The 21217-nt window shown below is 41.7% G+C and overlaps 1 protein-coding gene across 1 annotated transcript in view; it reads right to left on the bottom strand.

The window, feature by feature from the left end:
* The window catches only part of PLEKHM3 (pleckstrin homology domain containing M3), a 436952-nt gene that overhangs the window by 308454 nt on the left and 107281 nt on the right, over positions 1 to 21217 (bottom strand). The gene's annotated exons all lie outside the window — the stretch shown is intronic.

Below are 21217 nucleotides of genomic sequence, written 5' to 3'. Positions count from 1 at the left end.
AACCGCTGACTGCGTTAAGGTAATTAAATTTGCGGACGACACCACCATCCTTGGTCTCATCAGTGAGGAGGACGAACGCACCTACCGCAGTGAGATTGAGCGAATCTGCAATTGGTGCAAGGACAACATGCTTGTCCTAAACGCTGCAAAGACAGTCGAGTTGGTTATCGATTTCAGGAAACGCCCCCCCCCCCCCCACTCAGCCCGGTATTCATCGAAGGCACTGAAGTCACCAGAGTATCAAGTGTTCGGTTTCTGGGCACTACCATCACCAACGACTTGAGATGGAGTGAAAACACCACTAAATGCCAAAAAAAGGCGCAGCAACGGCTGTTCTTCCTAAGACAACTCAGGAAGTTTGGCATGCCGCAGGAACTGTTATCAAGCTTCTACACTGCCACCATCGAGTCAATCCTGTGCTCATCTATCATCGTGTGGTATGGGGGTGCCACCACGAGCGACAGGTACAGACTTCAAAGAGTAATCAAGGCAGCTGAAAGAATCATTGGGTCACCCCTGCCACCTCTGGACCTCCTCCACGCATCCAGATTGAAAACAAGGGCATACAGGATCATGAATGACCCGCACCATCCCGGTAGCCGCTTCTTCAACCGCATGCGCTCGGACCATCGTTTCAGAGCTATTTCCACCAAAACCTCCAGGCACAGGAACTCCTTTTTCCCCCAAGCAGTGTGCCTTCTGAACTCTAGTCACACACACAGAAACACTAAATAGAACATCTGTGACCCAGGCCTATATAAATATGTACTTTTCCGTGGTTCCGCACGTAGTTTTTGCACTACAATACCCTAAAGTCTTTTGTCTGCACATGTTTTGCTTGCACTAAGTGGTTTTATTGTTCTTTGTCTGTCATTGCATGCTTTGCACTACTATGTTTTTGCCGCTTTGTACTATGCTCTATGCCGATGTGTACCACAAACAATTCCGAGTGTGGCAACTGCTGCACTTGGCGAAATAAATCTGATTCTGATTCTCTAATGTCCAATGTGCCCCCCGTATCCAGTATACATTACCTGTCCACCACTGGCTCCGTGCTCCATCCTCAGGTGGTCTCTGAGGAAGACGAGCATTCTGGCGACACACGTGTCAGACCCAACCTCTCATGGCGGCTGCGGCGTTGTGGGGATAGGGACTTGCTCAGGTAATATAGCGTTTTTTCTTCACCCTTATTGTACTGCGCTATAGTGCTCGACACTTCTAGGACTGTGACTATTTTGGGGTTTTACCTTTGCGGCTATATAGATGGAACTGTGCATTATCAGATCTGTACTTATTTGATTGTATCAGCACTAATAGCAGTTTTTTGATTATTGATTGGCACCTTATGCCTAATATGTACACAAAGTCTATATAGTACCCTCTTTCATTGCTGCTATTTTTGAATTGTCTACCTCAGCACTTTGGTACTTTTATATTTATCATTTTCTTATACAGGGTATGCTTATTCCCTGAGATAATCATATGGAGACACTTTTTGTAATTTATATACATATAGTATTTTTGTCCCTTACAATCACTCCAGAGCCATTATTGTGCAGCCACCTACCCCCACATATTGCGGGCTTTTTAATATGTTGTTTCCTTTGTCTGTGGTTTCCTTATTGGGTATTTGTGCTTTATGTACTGAAACATATTTGAATTCATAAAGATGGATCATTACATTTATTAGTACGTGTGGTGCATTGTGAGATCTTTTTTGTTTGGTTGACAAGTAATGTATACTGCACTAGGCATCGGAGTGGCACATTGTACATTAGGGGGACAGCATAGGGGATTTTGTCGCTGGTCCAGATATTGCTCACAGTTACCGCCACACAACCAATCGACCACGACCGCCTAAGATCTTGCCTGATATTGGTCACAAGGTCAATCGGGAATGCACTTGGTGGCACCAATTTTCATCCGATACGATAATAATTATGAAATCGGATGGTCGATTGGCCACCAAGTCGATATATGTATGGGCACCTTTACTCTAACCAAAAGAAGTCATGAGACTTTTAAGCATCTCAAACATGGATACAATAGGTCACTAATCCCGTTGTCTCAACTATCCAGGTTTCAGCATCAGAATTTCCTGTATCTATATGTTGCTGTATATTGTTATGTAACACTACCTTTCTTATGATATTTAGCTGAGGCTATGTGTTGTTGTTTTTTTATTTTCAGAACACATAAAAAGCAAACATTCTGCAATGATGCACCTGGCTATCAGTAAAGATGTTGCCACCTGTTATAAATGTAAGAATGTAAATCATAATGTGGAAAGATTTTTCACTGGGAAAACAATGACTAAATAATCTATAAATTAATATTTGCAAAATATAAGCTAATTCAATAATTAAGTTACATTTAATAAAGTTCCTTTTTAAAGCAATCCTGAAGCAAGAAGGGCATGGGTGATGTCATGTTTATTTCCTTTTGAACAATGCCAATTGCCAGATGTCCTGCTTGTCCTCTGACTGTAATATTTTAAACTACAGACCCAGAACCAGTAGGCAGATTATGTAAAATGAAAAAGTTTGACCATACTTAATGCTTCTTGCAGGAGTGGAATTCAAGTGTGGAATTCATACACTAAGGCCTGGTGCACACCAAAACCCGCTAGCAGATCCGCAAAATGCTAGCAGATTTTGAAACGCTTTTTCTTCTTTTTCTGTAGCGTTTCAGCTAGCGTTTTGCGGTTTTGTCTAGCGGTTTTGGTGTAGTAGATTTCCTGTATTGTTACAGTAAAGCTGTTACTGGATCTGAAAACGCCCAAAAAGCCGCTCGGTGTGCACCAGCCCTAATACACTAACAGAGAAGAAAGGCCAATATGCATTGTTGAAAATGAAATAAATATATTGCAGCCTCCACATCCCTCTCACTACAGGGTTACTTTAAGCACAAATTCAGCCAAGGTTTGTCATTCTTGACAGCCCCATTGAGGATGCTTGGTGATCTAATCTATAGGGATAACTTAGTAAATCAGGACATAAGTATTTTAGTTTTTATTTACTTATATGAATGTGGCAGAATTATGCTTAAAGTAAATATGCTGCAATAAACTATTAGAACCTTGCAGTCCTTCTCAGGTGACCATTCATAATCAAGTAAAAATAAGTGATTTCTATCTGTTTAGTTGTGCACAGATGGATTCCATATCACAACAATTATACAACTAGATAGAGTCCTCTGCTGGTTAAAAAATAAAACTGCAAGTTTAACATACACTAAAAGGTGCAGTACAAAAGAAAAGCAGTCATTGTATAATTTTGCTTATTTATACTTATTGCCCAGTTAAAGGGAACTTGAAGAGAGGAATATGGAGGCTTAGAAACAATGGTCACAATTCACTAAGCTTATCTCCCGGCTTTAAATAATTATTCTGAGACGTTTTACCTGTTATCACCTTGGAGACAAATCATTTAGTATTCACTAAGCATTTTCCTCATGAAATCCCTAAACTAAGGATTAAATCTTTAAGTTAAAGTGGATCCGAGGTGAACTTTTACACATTGCATAATTGTGTTCCTTTCCTATTGTTTATAGGGCATTCCTCAAGCCAAATACTTTTTTTGTTTTTGTTTTAATACTCGAATTCCCTATAAACTAAAAAAGCCACGCCCACAGGTTTTCAGAGAGCCTTGGCAGTAGCGAGGGCTCATGGGAGCTCAGTCTGGGAAGGAGGAGGTGTTACTAGCCATTGATTTCAGAGGCAGAGGGGAGGAGGGAGGAGGAGGAGAGGGGATTAGGCTGATGGCTCAAGATACAGATAAGCCTGCCTCTGTGTAATGTTTACAAACAACATGGCTGCTGTCATTGTATGACAGGAATAAATAATCATATTCTATTAAAACTGTATATATATATATATATATATATATATATATATATATATATATAGGGTTGCAAAAGTATTCGGCCCCCTTGAAGTTTTCCACATGTTGTCATATTACTGCCACAAACATGAATCAATTTTATTGGAATTCCACGTGCAAGACCAGTGCAAAGTGGTGTACACGTGAGAAGTGGAACGAAAATCATACATGATTCCAAACATTTTTTACAAATCAATAACTGCAAAGTGGGGTGTGTGTAATTATTCAGCCCCCTTTGGTTTGAGTGCAGTCCCATAGACATTGCCTGATGGGTGCTAATGATTAAATAGAGTGCACCTGTGTGTAATCTAATGTCAGTACAAATACAGCTGCTCTGTGACGGCCTTAGAGGTTGTCTAAGAGAATATTGGGAGCAATAACACCATGAAGATCAAAGAAGAACAAAATAGACAGGTCAGGGATAAAGTTGTTGAGAAATGTAAAGCAGGCATAGGCTACAAAAAGATTGCCAAAGCCTCGAACATCTCACGGAGCACTGTTCAAACGATCATTCAGAAATGGAAGGAGTATGATACAACTGTAAACCTACCAAGACAAGGCCGTCCACCTAAACTCACAGGCCGAACAAGGAGAGCGCTGATCAGAAATGCAGTCAAGAGACCCATGGTGACTCTGGACGAGCTGCAGAGATATACAGCTCAGGTGGGGGAATCTGTCCATAGGACAACTATTAGTCGTGCACTGCACAAAGTTGGCCTTTATGGAAGAGTGGCAAGAAGCAAGCCATTATTAACAGAAAAGCATAAGAAGTCCCGTTTTCAATTTGCCACAAGCCATGTGGGGGACACAGCAAACATGTCCCACAGGGGTCTGTTCTGGGTCCAGTGCTCTTCAATTTATTTATTAATGACCTAGTAGATGCAGTAGTGAGCAATGTTGCTATTTTTGCAGATGATACAAAATTGTGCAGAATCATCAACTCTCAGGAAGATAGTGTCATATTGCAACAGGATCTGGATAGGATGGCTATATGGGCACATACATGGCAGATGAAATTCAATGTTGACAAATGTAAGGTCATGCATTTTGGACGTACTAATGGTCTAGCACCATACAAAATAAATGGGATACAGTTGGGGACATCAAACTGGGAGAAGGACTTAGGAGTACTCATTGACAACAAGTTAAATAATCGTACTCAATGCCAAGCAGCTGCAGCTAAAGCTAACAAAATTTTGGGATGCATTAAAAGGGAAATAAAAACTCGAGATGCTAGCATAATATTGCCCCTGTTTAACTCTCTAGTAAGGCCACATCTGGAATATGGAATTCAGTTCTGGGCACCACATTACAAAAAAGATATTGCAGTTTTAGAGCAGGTGCAGAGACGAGCAACAAAATTGATGCGTGGGATGGAAGGTCTCACTTATCGAGAAAGGTTAGATAAACTGGGTTTATTTAGTCTAGAGAAAAGACGCCTTAGAGGGGATCTAATTAACATGTATAAATACATCAGAGGGCAATATAATACCTTGGCGGATGAGCTTTTTGTCCCTAGGCCTTCTCAAAGGACTAGAGGACATGATCTGCGCATGGAGGAAAAACGTTTTAACCATTTATTTAGGAAAGGGTTATTTAAAGTAAGAGTGATTAAGATGTGGAATGCACTGCCACAGGAAGTCGTTATGGCAAACTCTATACCTGCATTTAAAGGGGGCTTAGATGCTTTACTTGCGTTGAAAGACATCCATGGCTACAATTACTAGGTAATGCCTAATGATGTTGATCCAGGGATTTTATCTGATTGCCATCTGGAGTCGGGAAGGAATTTTTCCCTTTAGGGGCTAATTGGACCATGCCTTGTAAGGGTTTTTTCGCCTTCCTCTGGATCAACAGGGATATGTGAGGGAGCAGGCTGGTGTTGTACTTTATACTGGTTGAACTCGATGGACGTATGTCTTTTTTCAACCAAAATAACTATGTAACTATGTAACTATGTGGAAGAAGATGCTCTGGTCAGATGAGACCAAAATGCAACTTTTTGGCCAAAATGCAAAACGCTATGTGTGCTGGAAAACTAACACTGCACATCACTCTGAACACACCATCCCCACTGTCAAATATGGTGGTGCAGCATCATGCTCTGGGGGTGCTTCTCTTCAGCAGTGACAGGGAAGCTGGTCAGAGTTGATGGGAAGATGGATAGAGCCAAATACAGGGCAATCTTGGAAGAAAAACTCTTGGAGTCTGCAAAAGACTTGAGACTGGGGCGGAGGTTCACCTTCCAGCAGGACAAAAACCCTAAACATAAAGCCAGGGCAACAATGGAATGGTTTAAAACAACAGATATCCATGTGTTAGAATGGCCCAGTCAAAGTCCAGATCTAAATCCAATCGAGAATCTGTGGCAAGATCTGAAAACTGCTGTTCACAAATGCTGTCCATCTAATCTGACTGAGCTGGAGCTGTTTTGCAAAGAAGAATGGGCAAGGGTTTCAGTCTCTAGATGTGCAAAGCTGGTAGAGACATACCCTAAAAGACTGGCAGCTGTCATTGCAGCAAAAGGTGCTTCTACAAAGTATTGACTCAGGGGGCTGAATAATTACGCACACCCCACTTTGCAGTTATTTATTTGTAAAAAATGTTTGGAAACCTTGTATGACTTTCGTTCTGCTTCTCACGTGTACAGCACTTTGTATTGGTCTTTCTTGTGGAATTCCAATAAAATTGATTCATGTTTGTGGCAGTAATATGACAAAATGTGGAAAACTTCAAGGGGGCCGAATACTTTTGCAAGCGTGTGTGTGTGTGTGTGTGTGTGTGTGTGTGTGTGTGTGGATAACTAGTTGCTCTATTTACATAACAGATGTATTGTACTATCCACGTTTGGATTTAAGTGAATTTTATATAGCAAATAAAGAGAATTTGGTTTCAGGCATTTGCTCTCTTGATTTCCCCTCTGCCTGAAGCCTATACTTATGTAATTTCCTCCCTTACTTTTTTCTCCTAGAATCTGCTCTGTCATAGCCAGCTTTCTTTGTAAACAAGTGAGCATAGCAAGATCAGATTTCAGCCTTGTGTGCCACTGAACTGCCCTCAGCCAATCAGTGAAGAGCAGGAATGTGGGAGAGGAGATGACAAGCTTCCTTCTCATCAAATAGAGACAGTCTGATTGAGATAAGATTTATTACAGCAGAAACGTTTCTGAGAGTAAGGAAGAGATACATCAAGCATATGTAAACACACACATCAAGAAATTCACAAAGAAACAGAGACACGACCTCTCTCAACTCAAAAATCGTGGCAAAACCGATAATGATTCTCATCCAGCGAACAAGAACCAAGCCTGAAATGCTGCATGCAGAGTTTTTGGAAACTTAAGCACAAAGCAATCTCGGCAGAATTACGGCAAAATCCCCACCAGTGTGAAACAGCCCTCACTTTACTTCCCTGACTGCAATACACAGAATCCTCCTGAAGGCTAGCTGTACACATTCCTGTGTTAGCTGGTCCTTGGGGAGCAACTCTGTGGCCGCAATTCTGAGTTAGGAGGTCGCAGAGTGGTTAAGGACTGGATTGATAAGATAACACTCTCACTGGGAAAACTGATCACAAAACCTTAACCTCCTTGGAAAAAAAGAAGCCAGGCACGGTAATCCCGAGCCTGGCTCAGAGTAGCTGCCGGGAGGTATATCCACTCAACACAGTGGCAGTTAGAACTCACCTCCCCCGCTTGCAGCATATCTTGTTCTGGTTGTCGTAAAAAACGACTTGGATAAAAATAAAAAAAACTAGCCCCTTGGAGAACCACTGTCTAAACGGGTGTCTTTGCTGATCCCCCTCCACACATACAATAAATATATATCCGACACAAGGTGGGGTGTAGCTAGCCCTGTGAAATAGAACAGTGGTGACTAGTTTGATGATGGGTGCACAGAACCACACAACCAATCGACCAAGATATGGACAACCACAGGCAATATACTGTATCAAGGTGTCCACCCGGTAAGACTCAGGAGGTCAGGAGTGGCTGAGTTGCAGTGCACCATAAACCCCAGCTAAATAGGGGTTAAAAACATAGAAAAGTAGGGTGTGCTAAACGTGTAGCATTGTAAATATGTTTAGCACACCCTACTTTTTTTTACGTAACCATTGTTAGATCAGTGGCAAAATTGTCCAAAATCTCTCTGTACAATATAGGACTGACTGAGCCATTTTGACTCACACGTTGCATATATTTATTTCCTGTACAGCCATCGGTATTGCTGTTATATTGTTGATCCCCCGGGTGAGATCGCCATTTTTGTCACAGGACTACGGGTGGCAATCTCACCATAGGGGTAGAGTGCCACCTGGTGGATAGGAGGGAGAATTGCAACGCTGGATGCCAGGGAGGTGAGTAATGTGCAGGCGCTGCTGCAGACTCTCTGCAGTATGATTTCTTTCCTGCTTTTAGAGTCTAATGCTGAGAATACACGGGTCAATCCTGGCACTCAATTCTGCGCCCGATTGTTTTGCCCGCTCGATTCTCTTATCTTTTTTCAATTAACTTCAATGGTTAATCGAGCGGCAAAGTGATTGAACGGTGATCTGACATGCCGGAAATTATCTATCGAGCCATCTTAATGGCTCAGAATCGAGCCGTGTATTCCCAGCATAAAAGTACATGAAAAATTGGACCGCTTTATGACCCTAGAATCAGTAAAGAATCATACCGCCAGGGAGGTTAATAAGGCCAGGTTCTTTAATGAATTTACATTTACAATGTGGATTGATGTTTTGTGATAAGTTTTAACTTGCCTTATTATCACCAGCATGATGTTAGTGAATTGTGGCTTAAGTTGCTTTTGAGTTACATGCCTGCAACAAGCGATTGCAACCAGTGGAGTCAGACCAGAGTCAATGCATCTGTTCTGCATGCTCATTTTGGGCCAGTGACTTACATGAATTCCAAGGTAAGGAAAAAAAAAAGCTTTATGTACCTGGGGCACACACAGAAGCCCACAACCTGGGTCAGCGAGCTTCTGAGAGTGACAGTGGGACCATGTCGAAATATGGAACGTCAGCATTGGTACTCATACACTTCTACGGGATAGAAGAAGCCGTTGGTAAGTAAAGCTTTTATTTTTCTTCACTTCGGAATTCCTTTAAAGTATTAAGCAAAGTATAAGAACAGAAGTCAGAAAATCACCATTGTTTTTAAGGAAATGAAGATGGTAGCCTCTGCATTACTCTCACTTCATGTTCCCTTTAAAGGGACTCCGAGCACCTCTCATGGGTATGCCTTTAAGATTCCGACCAGTACTGCAAAGTACTTAAATATGCATACCTTTCTGTAGCTTGTGCTCTCCTCTTTCATTTTCATTCAATTACAATTTAAAAATCGTGGCTGCCATCTTGGCTATGTTATAACTTTCGGGTGACCCCTGTCTTTCCTCTGTTAGAGAAGTGCATCACTGAATGAAGCAGGAAGAGGAAGTGACACGCATGGCCATTGCAAGAGGCTCCTCCAGAGGGTTCATAGCTCGACTTTGTTGGAAGTCGTCTGGCTTAAAGGCATGCCCATGAGAGGTGCTCGGAGTCCCTTTAAGGGAACTATACAGGAAAAAAGTGGAAAATTCACAAAATATAAATTTGCTTCTCAAAACACACAACTCATTTGGCATAACTCAACCTATTTACAAAAAATAAAAATAAAAAATTGCCCACCCTCTAAAATATAATAAAATATTGAAGAATTCAATTAGAAGGGTCGAGTCCAGATTTGGATGTGTATGGATAAAATTGCCCACCCTCTCACCTGTGTCTCATCAGAACATAAGAGAAGTTGCTGCAAAGAAAACTTACTGCATGTGAATGTTTATGATAGTGTCTAGGATAGTTGCGCTGGAACACCAGTAAAGGAGCTAGCATTTGTCTATTATATAGCTGAATACCCAGTCTTGGTTATCAGAAGTGATTCTGAAACAGGCATTTTGGCTATTATATAGTTAGAACACCTGACACAGTGTTTTCTCTTTGAAATGCTAATGTTGGAAATACACAATGAGTTTTTTCAGCAGATTTACTAGCCGATTGATTTTCCGATTGTTTTTCCATTTACTTCTATAAGAAATTCGATCAGAAATCAGAAATGTTGCAAATTATCTATCAAGCCATTTATCCGCCCCAAAAAAATGAATTTGTGCCAGTGTTTTGTTTACTATACTGTATAACTAAAATGCAAAGCACACGTTATTTGGCTTTGAAGGTGTTGCTTTTGCTGCTAGGTTCAGCTATTGTATATCTGAGTGTCAATATTTCAACCTTCAGGACTTATAACTAGCATCAAGGTGAAGATGATGGAAGCAAAATGTCAGTCAGGGCTAACCCTAACTAAAGGAGGATCAGTGTTAGAAGATGGGATAAGTTTGTTATTGGTTAGAATTAAATATGATAAAGGGGTTTGTCAGAAATGGGTGTTGAGAAAAGCTGAGGGTTAGGCATCAAGGAGGGGTTAACCTTAAATCAAACCTGTGGGCTTCTAATGGCAAAAAATGTAGATACTTACCTTGGTAGCAGGAAGACTCTGAATACTCCACTCTGAATACTCCAGAGTCTTCCCTCAACCCCCACCACCTCACTGTTAACACGTGGAACCCCTAAAGCTTGCGGCCACATTCCCGTATGAGAACAAACGCATTCACAATGCACAAGCACAGGACAGCTCACGCCTGTGCAGCAGCATGGAGCTGTTGCTTAGGCTCTGCTGAAAAAGCCAAGTCTGTTCTGCTCCGTGCTACTGTGCAGGCATGTGCCATCTGCACCTGTGCAGTGCAGCTGAGTTCTGTCGGCAAGCCCTTGTCGACGGGCTTCAGGGGGGTCCCAACTCACCTTACTTCACCTTATAATATATGAACAACACATCTATAGTTGTTTGACTGTTTTTAAGTTTGTTTTTAATGATTATTGGATGTCATAAATATTGTTTTTGAATAGGATTATTGTATTGATATTTGTTTGATACAATGCACAATGATGGAAATGTGTATACCAGGTTAGCAGGTTCCTGTGAGCATTTCACTTTTGTATGCAATATTTATGCAGAGTAGATCCAGCTGGTTGTGAGCGCTGAATCTTTACCAAAGCTCTCTTCTGCTTATAGCTCACTCCACCCTGCCTCCTCCCTTGTAGAGATGTATTGTCGTGGCAATAGTTGAAGTGGAATTCGGAAATGGACCTGATCTGCACCCCTCACTGTGACGTCAGCGGTATGGAGCAAGTGAATATCCACGCCATTTGGGACCTTTTCCAAATGACGTGCCAGCCATCATCATGGTAATGCTTAGTGCTGGATCCCAGTGCTGGATCAGTGGGGTTGAGGACAATGGGGAACATCTCACAACTATAGAGAGGCTTACTCCCGTTTGTTAAAGATGTCCCTTTAGACTCACCTGAACGCACTGCTGATTGCCTCTCACTATAGCCAGTTCAGACCATGAGCCTTCTCAAGTTTTCTGCATCTGGTCCCATGTCTCATACCAGATGCCATATCTGACTTACCATAACTACCACGGGGTAAGAGTGGGTGGAAATGTGTTCTCCTGAAATCAAGTCATATTTAGAATAAAAAATATCAGTAATTGAGTATTTGGGGTGAACATAGTTTCCCTGGAAATTTGAAGATGCTCAGAAAAATGCCATTATTTTGGTACTTGCCTAAAGATTCTGCAATTCTATATATTTCTAAAAGTGGCAATAAGTTTAGCTGACCACTATTATTATATGTGCTTGCTAATTTCCCATGGCTTCCACTATTGCTGCTAATTAAAAAAAATAACCTATTCGCTACTATGGCGCAAAAGTTTTGATGATTGATGAAAGTGATGATTGATGGGAACGATATAAGTCAATGGTGATTTTTGTTGTACAGCTGTTTGCTAAATGCAGTCCAAGACTCTGTTCAAATGAATGGAACTAGGAATTGTCACTTTGGAGAAATTGCAGTAGGTAATCAAACCGCTGATTGCCACCATATTTAATTACATCACCCTTTTATAATATATAGTATTCTGAAAGGAACAAACTTATTTTTGAGACCAGCAAGCAAAGAATTGGCCTCTGCGATTCCAAGTCTAAAACAAATAAAGCTTAATTACATATTTACATAGTTAGATGGGTTGAAAAAAATGACATCCATCCATACACCAGAAAACATGATACAACACTAGCCTACATCCTCTCATATCCCACTTTAACCAGAAGAAGGTGAAAAACCCTTACAAAGTTTGGACCAATTAGCCCTAACAGGGAAAAAAAATGCCTTCTCGACTCTAGAAGGGAATCGGATAATATCCCTGGATCAACACTGTGGAAAATTTACTAGTAGTTACCCATACATGTCCTTCAATGTAAAAAAAAAAGCATTCAAGCCCCCTTTAAATGCAGATGTAGAATTTGCCATAACTACTTAATTAATAGCATCTACCATATCATTGTTATAGTATTCCTGCCTCCTTGGTTATACTTATTAATATTTAGGTGTTAAAATTACCATCTATACCTTTCTTATGACACTGGCAGCTCTGCTGACTTCCATAAAGCACAGCGTGCTAAATATACCTCTGTGGTGCCCCCTCCTGCAAGCGTCACCCTAGGATTCTGACTCCACATTTGCTCCAGTTTTCATTGCACCTGCTTTGATAAATTTTCTCCGCTGGCATCTAAAATTCAGGTAAAGAAACTTGGGGTGGACAATTTTGTTTATATCTGAGCCAGAGTAACAGTTTATGGAATCTATCATGTTAAAAAATGTAATTTGTTATTAATTCTGTTCAAATACAGTTGTATATTTAAATTGACAAAAATTAAATATAATCTATATTTTTTTCTTTAATATTTGCAGAAATTGAAGGCCATCTCCTCAGAGAAGTGTTTCTACCACATGTGGAAAGCTTCCTCAGGGCTCATTTTAACCCAGTGTGGAACAGTTTTAATAAAAGCCTTCAAAATCTTCACGGAATGGTAAAGAATCTCTCAGAAAATGTTGAGTCCAACAGGAAGAAATTGGACATATTCTTGGAGAATATGGTTCCAAAAAAAGACCTTTACGAGCTGGGAACAAAATTTGAATAAAAAATTCAGGAAAATGTTGAAAAGCTTGAGCAGCTCAAACACGATATGGATAAGCACTTCGACACACAGCAGGCTGTGATCCATTATAATTTCACCATGTTTAAGGCAGACACAGATGTGAAACGCAAGAGGATCCTAAAGATGCAACAGACACAATAATCCTATCTGAACACTAGCATTGGTGAGCTTCAAAGAGGACAGGAACAAATTCAAGATGACCTTTTAGATTTAGATTTAAGTCAGAATCTCACATTACACTGTGCACCAATAAATCTCTAGGAGGGAGGAGGTGGGGATGGGTGAACAATAATAAGAACATAGCTTTCTGTATCTTGGCAACTTCCATTATAAAAGTGCTGCACAGTGACACAGGTGGGACACAGGCTATGTATACATTTATAGGTACAAGAGTTTTCAATTTGCACTTTCATCCCACTTTAAGGCCTAATTTACTAAAGGCATCGCCAGTGATACTTAAAGGAATACTTAAGTCAAAAAAAAAAATGACATTTACTCACCTGGGGCATCCCTCAGCACCCCGAAGCTGGATGGTGCCCTCGCAGCCCCGCTCCGATCGTCTTGTCCCCGCCGGCGGCTACTTCTGGTTCGGCGACAGCCGCCGATAGGCTGGGAACGCGTCTGATTTTCCGCGTTCCCAGCCGCTGCTATCACCCTCTATGCTGCTATAGCGTATATATATACGCTATAGCAGCATAGAGGGTGATAGCAGCGGCTGGGAACGCGGCTGATTTTCCGCGTTCCCAGCCGCTGCTATCACCCTCTATGCTGCTATAGCGTATATATATACACTATAGCAGCATAGAGGGTGATAGCAGCGGCTGGGAACGCGGAAAATTTTCCGCCGCTGCTATCACCCTCTATGCTGCTATAGCGTATATATATACGCTATAGCAGCATAGAGGGTGATAGCAGCGGCTGGGAACGCGGAAAATCAGCCGCGTTCCCAGCCTGTCGGCGGCTGTCGCCGAACCGGAAGTAGCCGCCGGCGGGGACAGGACGATCGGAGCGGGGCTGCGAGGGCACCATCCAGCTTCGGGGTGCTGAGGGATGCCCCAGGTGAGTAAATGTCATTTTTTTTTTTGACTTAAGTATTCCTTTAAGGATATACAATGGGGAAAACATAAGTTATCCAGCATGCATGGACTGGAAATGGTACTTTAAATGCATGGTTATTCTTTAACCCTCCTGGCCTGGATTTTGACTATTCTCTGTTTGCTCCCTGCACTGATTCAGCCTGGACTTTTACTGCCTTACTGTTGCCAACTTTTGCCTGGATTTTTACTACTCTTTGCCTGCCGCCTGCACCAACCCCTGCCTGGACTTTGACAACTATCTGCCTGTCTGTGATCTGCTATGGCATCAGCCTCTAGAAAGTGTCTCACTCCGGAAGCGCCGGTAGAGTTTGAGGACAGCGATCCTGATCTGCAGTCACTGGCCGAATCAAGTGACAGCAATGCACCTAGAGATCTGTCATCTGACCCAGGTAGCGAGAGAAACAGTTACTTCATCACCACAAAGGTTAGTGCCCCATTACTAGTGCCCCATTGACACTAGTCAGCCTCCGGCACCGCCCCAATTTTTCCCTTTTACTGGGGAGCCTGGCCTGAAGGTAGACAGTGAGCACAACCCCCTGGCCTACCTGCAGCCCTTTTTCACTGACGCTGTCATTGAAATAATAGTGGAGGAGACAAACTGCTATGTCGGTCAACAACTGCTTCTCAAGGGCTGCGTAATATGTTGGCGCTATATAAATACAATAAATAAATAAATAATAAATAAAATAAAATAAGAGCACTTTTCAAGGAGCAGGACATGGGAGCCAGTCACCAAACAGGATATTTGGCTCTTTTTCTGCCCAATTGTTCTGCAGAGGGTGGCGGGGAAGCCCCTGCAGAAATGGTATTGGTCTACCAATAAAATAATTGCTACCCGTTTTTTTGGAACTTTGTAGTCTGAATATCAGTTTAGCTTGATTATTACGTTTTTGCAATTCAGCATCCACAACACCTTGAAGGTGTTCACCCACCCTGCTTCAAAACAAAAACAAAAAATTTGGGAGGTGTATCAGCTCCTCGTTGACAACTTCCGGACCACTTATGTACCACAGAGGGACGTAAGTGTTGACGAGAGTCTGATGGCCTATAAGTGGAGGCTGAGTTGGGTCAAGTACATAGCATCTAAGCGGGCCCGCTTTGGAATAAAATCATACATGCTATGTGAGTCGAATACTGTATACCGGCAAAGGCACCAAGTTCAACCCTAGGTTCAACTACAGAGTGGCAACATTCTCTGTACTGTGTCTGGTTGAGCCTTTACTGAACAAAGGCTATTGTGTGACCAATGATCATTTTTACAGCTCCCCTGAACTTTTTGAGTTCCTCATAAAGCAGCACCGTTAGGCCTAACAGGCGGGAAATGTCATCAGTGTTTGCCAAACAGAAGCTGAAAACTGGGGATATCATTGCTTCACAAAAGGGAAAAATGCTGGCTCTTCAATGGTCTCCTCAGCACAGTCCATGACACCTTGACTGTCACCGGCAAAACAAGAGGAGGTAAAGACATTCAAAAGTCTCAGGTCATGGTGGACTACAATTGCACGATGGGTGGTGTGGACAGAGCCAACCAGGCGGTTACTTTTTACCCCGCAGTACAGAAACAGCAAAAAAAGTACTATAAAAAGATATTTCGCCATCTCCTGGATCAAAGCTTGTGGATTGCCTAATTTTCTTCAAGTAGCACAGTGACAGGCCATTAACTCACGCAGACTTTATTTGGAAGATGTGCAAGTGCATCTGAGTAAAATATCAGACCACAGCAGATGTCAGAGTTGGGCGCCCTGCCTCCTACATTGTGAACCCCTAGCGTCTCACTGGCCGTCACTTCATGGAATATATTCTACCCACTCCACCCCCCCCCCCCCAAAAAAAAAAAAATACACCAACCAGACATGTGTTGTTTGCTGCTCAAAGACTGATGAGAAAGGGAAAAAAGTCAGAAAGGAATCACGATTCTACTACCCTGATTGTGATGTTGGCCCATGTGCCGTTCCCTGCTTTAAAATATACTACACGCAGGAGGTGTATTAGGTATATATGTACATACTGTATAATAATCTGCTGCCTTATTTGTACAGTTTCGCTATTTTTTCAGTTTATTGGTAAATGTAATTATTTCAACAATTTTGTGTTCCAGTCTTTTATATATTAAAAAGAAAAATATACAGAATGTCTACCAGGCTTTTATTCTGATTTATTTTGAGGAGTAAGGACTTAAAGGACAACTGAAGCGAGAGGGATATCTAGGCTGCCATATTTATTTCCTTTTAAGTAATACCAGTTGCCTGGCAGCCCTGCTGATCCTCTGCCTGTAATACGATTAACCATAGCCCCTGAACAAGCATGCAGCAGATCAGGCGTTTTTGACATTATTGCCAGATCTGACAAGATTAGCTGCATGCTTTGTTCTGGTGTTATTCAGGAACTACTGCAACCAGATAGATCCGCAGGACTGCCAGGCAACTATATGGCAGTCGCCATATCCCTCTAACTTCAGTTGTCATTTAAGAATTGGAGGCCTAAAATTCTTGAAAAAAAAATACCGCTTTTAGACCCATAAATCCAGACAGAAATGAACTGCTAGGAAGATTAATTAGATTCCAAGTAGGGAATACCTTGACAAGACTAAAAACATTCTCTTTCACTCTATTACTACAACAGAAAGAGGTCATTCCTGGTAGTGTTGATTCAGGGGTTTTATCTGATTGCCATCTGGAGCCAGGGATGATTTTTTTCCCTTGTAGGGCTAATTGGACCATGCCTTGTAAATCTGTAAAAGCATTTTCAGCCTTATTTCTTCTATCCTATAAGTTCCTATACCTGTTCTAGTGTGGTCTGGATTACTGCAGCCTTTTCTAGTTGCACTGTCTCTGTAATATATCTAATCTTCTTTTCTTTGTCAAGCTTTGTCAACCCAGGGAGGAATGTGCTGCCTCTGTTGTAATGAATACAAGTTATACATGGCCCCTCCAGGCTCTGTGTGCTTTGTTTACTCCTCAGTCTCTGCTCTCAGTTTTCAGACAAGACTGATGGAGTTTGTGAGGCTGAGGGGGAGGGAGCTGCCGGAGAAACTGGAGTGCAGATGATTGACTATGTAATAAAAACCTGTAGTATACTGTAACATGATATTGTAACGATCGGTGTAACACAGAGAGGATCTGATTACCAGTGATCTGCAGTATCACCGAGAATGCAGATATATACCAGATTATTGATGATCTGCAGTATCACCGATAATCAGATATATCTCTAACCTCTGGACACCTGAGTGACAGGAGTGTTTTGGTGCAACAGTAATACTTTGAGGAGCACACCCTGAAGGCAGGTGCAAGAGCAGATAGGAATCCTGCTTGGCAACTGGTTCCTTCCGTAGACTGAACTCTCTCGGGGGAGGAGTCAGACAGCGAGTGGGAAGGACAGAATGTGAGTGACACCAAGAGAAGTGTCACTGACAGATCTGTGAACTATCTCCTAACAGGAGAGATAGTTCTCGAGGTTGGACAAGCCAGGTCGTTAACACACGGACAGATAAAGTACAGAGACAGTAGGCAGATTCAGAATCCAGGGACTAGCCGAGTTTTGGCAACAGAGAATCAGAAAGACAAAGGTACAAAATCAGAGATCAGGAGAATGGTCAGGAATGCAGAAAGTCATAACAGATAATCAACAATGCCTAGACTTGAGTGTGAGCTCCAAGATTCTCACACTCCAGGAACTAGACTAGATAATACGAATAATACAGATGGTACAGAATTCCTAGACTAAGGTGTGAGTTCCTTGGCCGTCAACACCTAGGAAACTGGTCTAGATAACAATACAGATAATAACAGAATTCCTAGACTAAGGTGTGAGATTCTTGGCCATCAACACCTTTGGAAACTGGTCTAGTAACACAGATACTGACAAGGTCTGAGTGCTACCACGTAGTGATCGAAACGGCAGACAACCAGCAAATGCCCAGCCACCAGTATATATAGTTCAGCGCTCTCCAGCGCCTCCCACAAGTGCTGGACCAATGGAAACCGTTTCTGGCGTCAGCTGACCAGCCTGGTCAGCTGATCCCCCACTGACTGGCATAAAGCTAACCACCACCAATCACCTAAACCTATGTGAACTAAAGCTCCCAGCCACACCAGAACCCTGCTGTGAAATGCCCGTTGTGCTGAACGCGGAATCCGCCGCCATGCCGCCAGCGCATGCGGCGGTTCCTCCGCGTTCAGGCAGACACAAAGAGGAGTGAGCACATACATCAGTAGTCACGCTGGACGCGGAATCCGCCGCCCTGCCAAAAGCGCATGCGGCGGTGCTTCCACGTTTTCTCACAGATATATATATATATCCAATTTTATGCACCTGCCTAATTTTGTTTAAACAATTATTGCACACTTTTCTTAATCCAATAAAGTTCACATCACTTCTCAAATATCACTGTGTGCGTCTCCTATATGATGTATTTAACTGACATTTTTTATCGTAACAACTAACGATTTATACAGGAAAATCATGACGATTAACAAGGTTGGCCAAACTTTTGCATCCCACTGTACATACACACACACACACACACATACATACACACATATTAGTGTATGTGTGTACACATTTATACACATATATACATATACAAACATCACTTCCTGGTTAGCTGCCATGTTTTTTGTTTGTAAAGACTGCCTAAAACTGGCGATTAAAAGCCAGGATCGCAGCTGGGAGCGGCGGAAACGGCAAAGAGGGATACAGGAGATTACAGTGACTCGATTGGTAAGTTTTTTACTGTACAAATCGGACAGTACAGATTATCTTTCAAAATATCGGCTGTCCAAAGAAACCAGATGTTAGCTCTATTTTGTCATGCTTTATGACAAACATTACAGAGTATCATAGTGGGTTTCAGACAATATCTCCATTTTCTTTTGCACATAAGCCCTTAAAGAAAAAAAACGACCGTTTGGTAAAAGCACACTATTCTTTCTGCTTTTTAAGCTAATATATATGTAGGACATGGAAAAACTAGTGGCCAAAAGTGACTTGAGTGTAATGTCAGTGCATCCCTGCCTTTCAACTGAAGTGTGTCTGCCATTGATACAAAGTCTTTGATGTGCAGGTGCATTTTCATTGTTTCATTTCTTGGATCCATTAGAAAACATCTCCCCAGCATAATACATCTAAGAAATCTGGCGGTAAATCCTTTGAACTATATTCTCTACTGTATATGGGAATATGTAAAACAATTAGTATATTATGGAAATATTGTATGAACATTGCTTTTTAGCCTTTCTAACTAGTGAATACTTAGATGCATTAATATCCTTCAGGTTTATCATCTGGATTTTGTTTTTCATTGCTTGTATCACAAATAAGCAATTGTATATTTCTATATGGCTGTGGTAGTGAGATCCTTGTAACTGAAGGATTATTGTGAATGGTTTGATTGTCTGTAAAGCTCGGTGGAATATTTTGCTGGTATAAAATTAATCAAATAAGGAAACAAACAGGATCGCCAGCCTGCAACATTCCTGGGCTCGGTGGTATGCTCATGAAAACATCTAATAGTTCTCCAAATATGAGATTATTATTGTTGGTGAGATGAAATGAGCAATGACGAGATGCAAATAGTTCCAAGTAAATTGATGTAGGATTATGCAAATGTATGGAAATTTGCGTAGCTTAAAGGGACTCCGAGCAGTGCAGAAACTATGGAAAGATGCACATCATTTTAAAACTCTCTTTCTCCTCTTTCCAATGATATATAAACCGCCACCCTACGCCTTTTAGTTTTCGCTATTTTCGCGATTGAAATTGCTGCGGCCGCGATTTCGATCGCGAAAATAGAGAAAACTAAAAGGCGTAGGGCAACAATTTAGGTGTCGTCAGAGCTTTAAAATGATATCCATCTTTCCATAGTTATATTGTATTACACAGGGCGACTTTTTGTCAAAGTCAGCAGCTGCATTCAGCAGAATGGAGCTGCTGACACTGGGGAAAGTGTTGTCCTGTGTAATACAATATAACTATGGCTTGATAGATATCATTTTAAAGCTCTCTTTCTCCTCTTTCTGACGACACCTAAATCGTTGCCCTACACCTTTTAGTTTTCTCTATTTTCGCAATCGAAATCGCGGCCGCGGCAATTTCAATCGCGAAAATAACGAAAACTAAAAGACGTAGGGTGGTGGTTTATATATCATTGGAAAGAGGAGAAAGAGAGCTTTAAAATGATATGCATCTTTCCATAGTTTCTGCACTGCTCGGAGTCCTTTTAACCTTCCTGGCGGTGCATTTCTGTCTGGAATTATGAGTTAAAAGCGGTACATTTTTTTTCAAGAATTTTGGGCCTCCAATTCTGAAGTCTTAACTCATCAAAATATATTAGAATAAAAGCCTGGTAGACATTCTGCATATAAATAAAAGACTAGAACAAAAATGTGTTAAAATAATTAAATTTATCAATAAACTGAAAAAATATGAAAACTACAAATAAGGCAGAAGATTATTATACTGTATGTACATGTATACCTAGTACACCTCCCACGTATGGTAAATTTTAAAGCAGGGAACGGCACAGAGTCCAACATTACAATCAGGGCAGTAGACGCGCAATTCCTTTCTGACTTTTTTTCCCTTTTCGTTAGTCTTTGAGCAGCAAACAACACATGTCCTGGTTGGTGTATTTTTTGGGAGGACTGGGAGATATGTACTCCATGAAGTGATGGGCAGTGAGGCGCTCCGGGTCCACAATGCAGGAGGCATGGCGCCCCATTCTGGCAACGGCTGTGGTCTGATATTTCAGGCAGATGCACTCACACATCTTCCATATAAAGTCTGCGTGAGTCATTGGCCTGTCACTGCGCTGCTTAAAGAGGATATATGCATTCTACAGACTTTGCTCCAGGACATGCTGAAATATTTTCTTGTAATTTTTTTTTTGCTGTTTGCGGACTGCGGAATAGAAGGTCATCGCCTGGTCGGCTCTGTCCACTCCACCCATCGTGAAATTATACTTCACCACGATCTGAGGTTTATCAACCTCTTTTCCTCCTCTCGTTCTGGCGGAGATAGTGGAGGTGTCATGGACTGTGGAAAGGAGAAACATGTCTTTTTTGTCAAGCCAGCAGAGAGCTAACGTTTTCCCCTTTTGCCAAGCAACTATGTCCCCAGTTTTCAGCTTCTGCTTGGCAAAGGCTG

Source organism: Hyperolius riggenbachi, chromosome 7, assembly GCF_040937935.1.
Source record: "Hyperolius riggenbachi isolate aHypRig1 chromosome 7, aHypRig1.pri, whole genome shotgun sequence".
In the NCBI taxonomy this organism is placed as follows: Eukaryota; Metazoa; Chordata; class Amphibia; order Anura; family Hyperoliidae; genus Hyperolius; species Hyperolius riggenbachi.
This window is presented reverse-complemented; position numbering and strand designations above follow the sequence as displayed.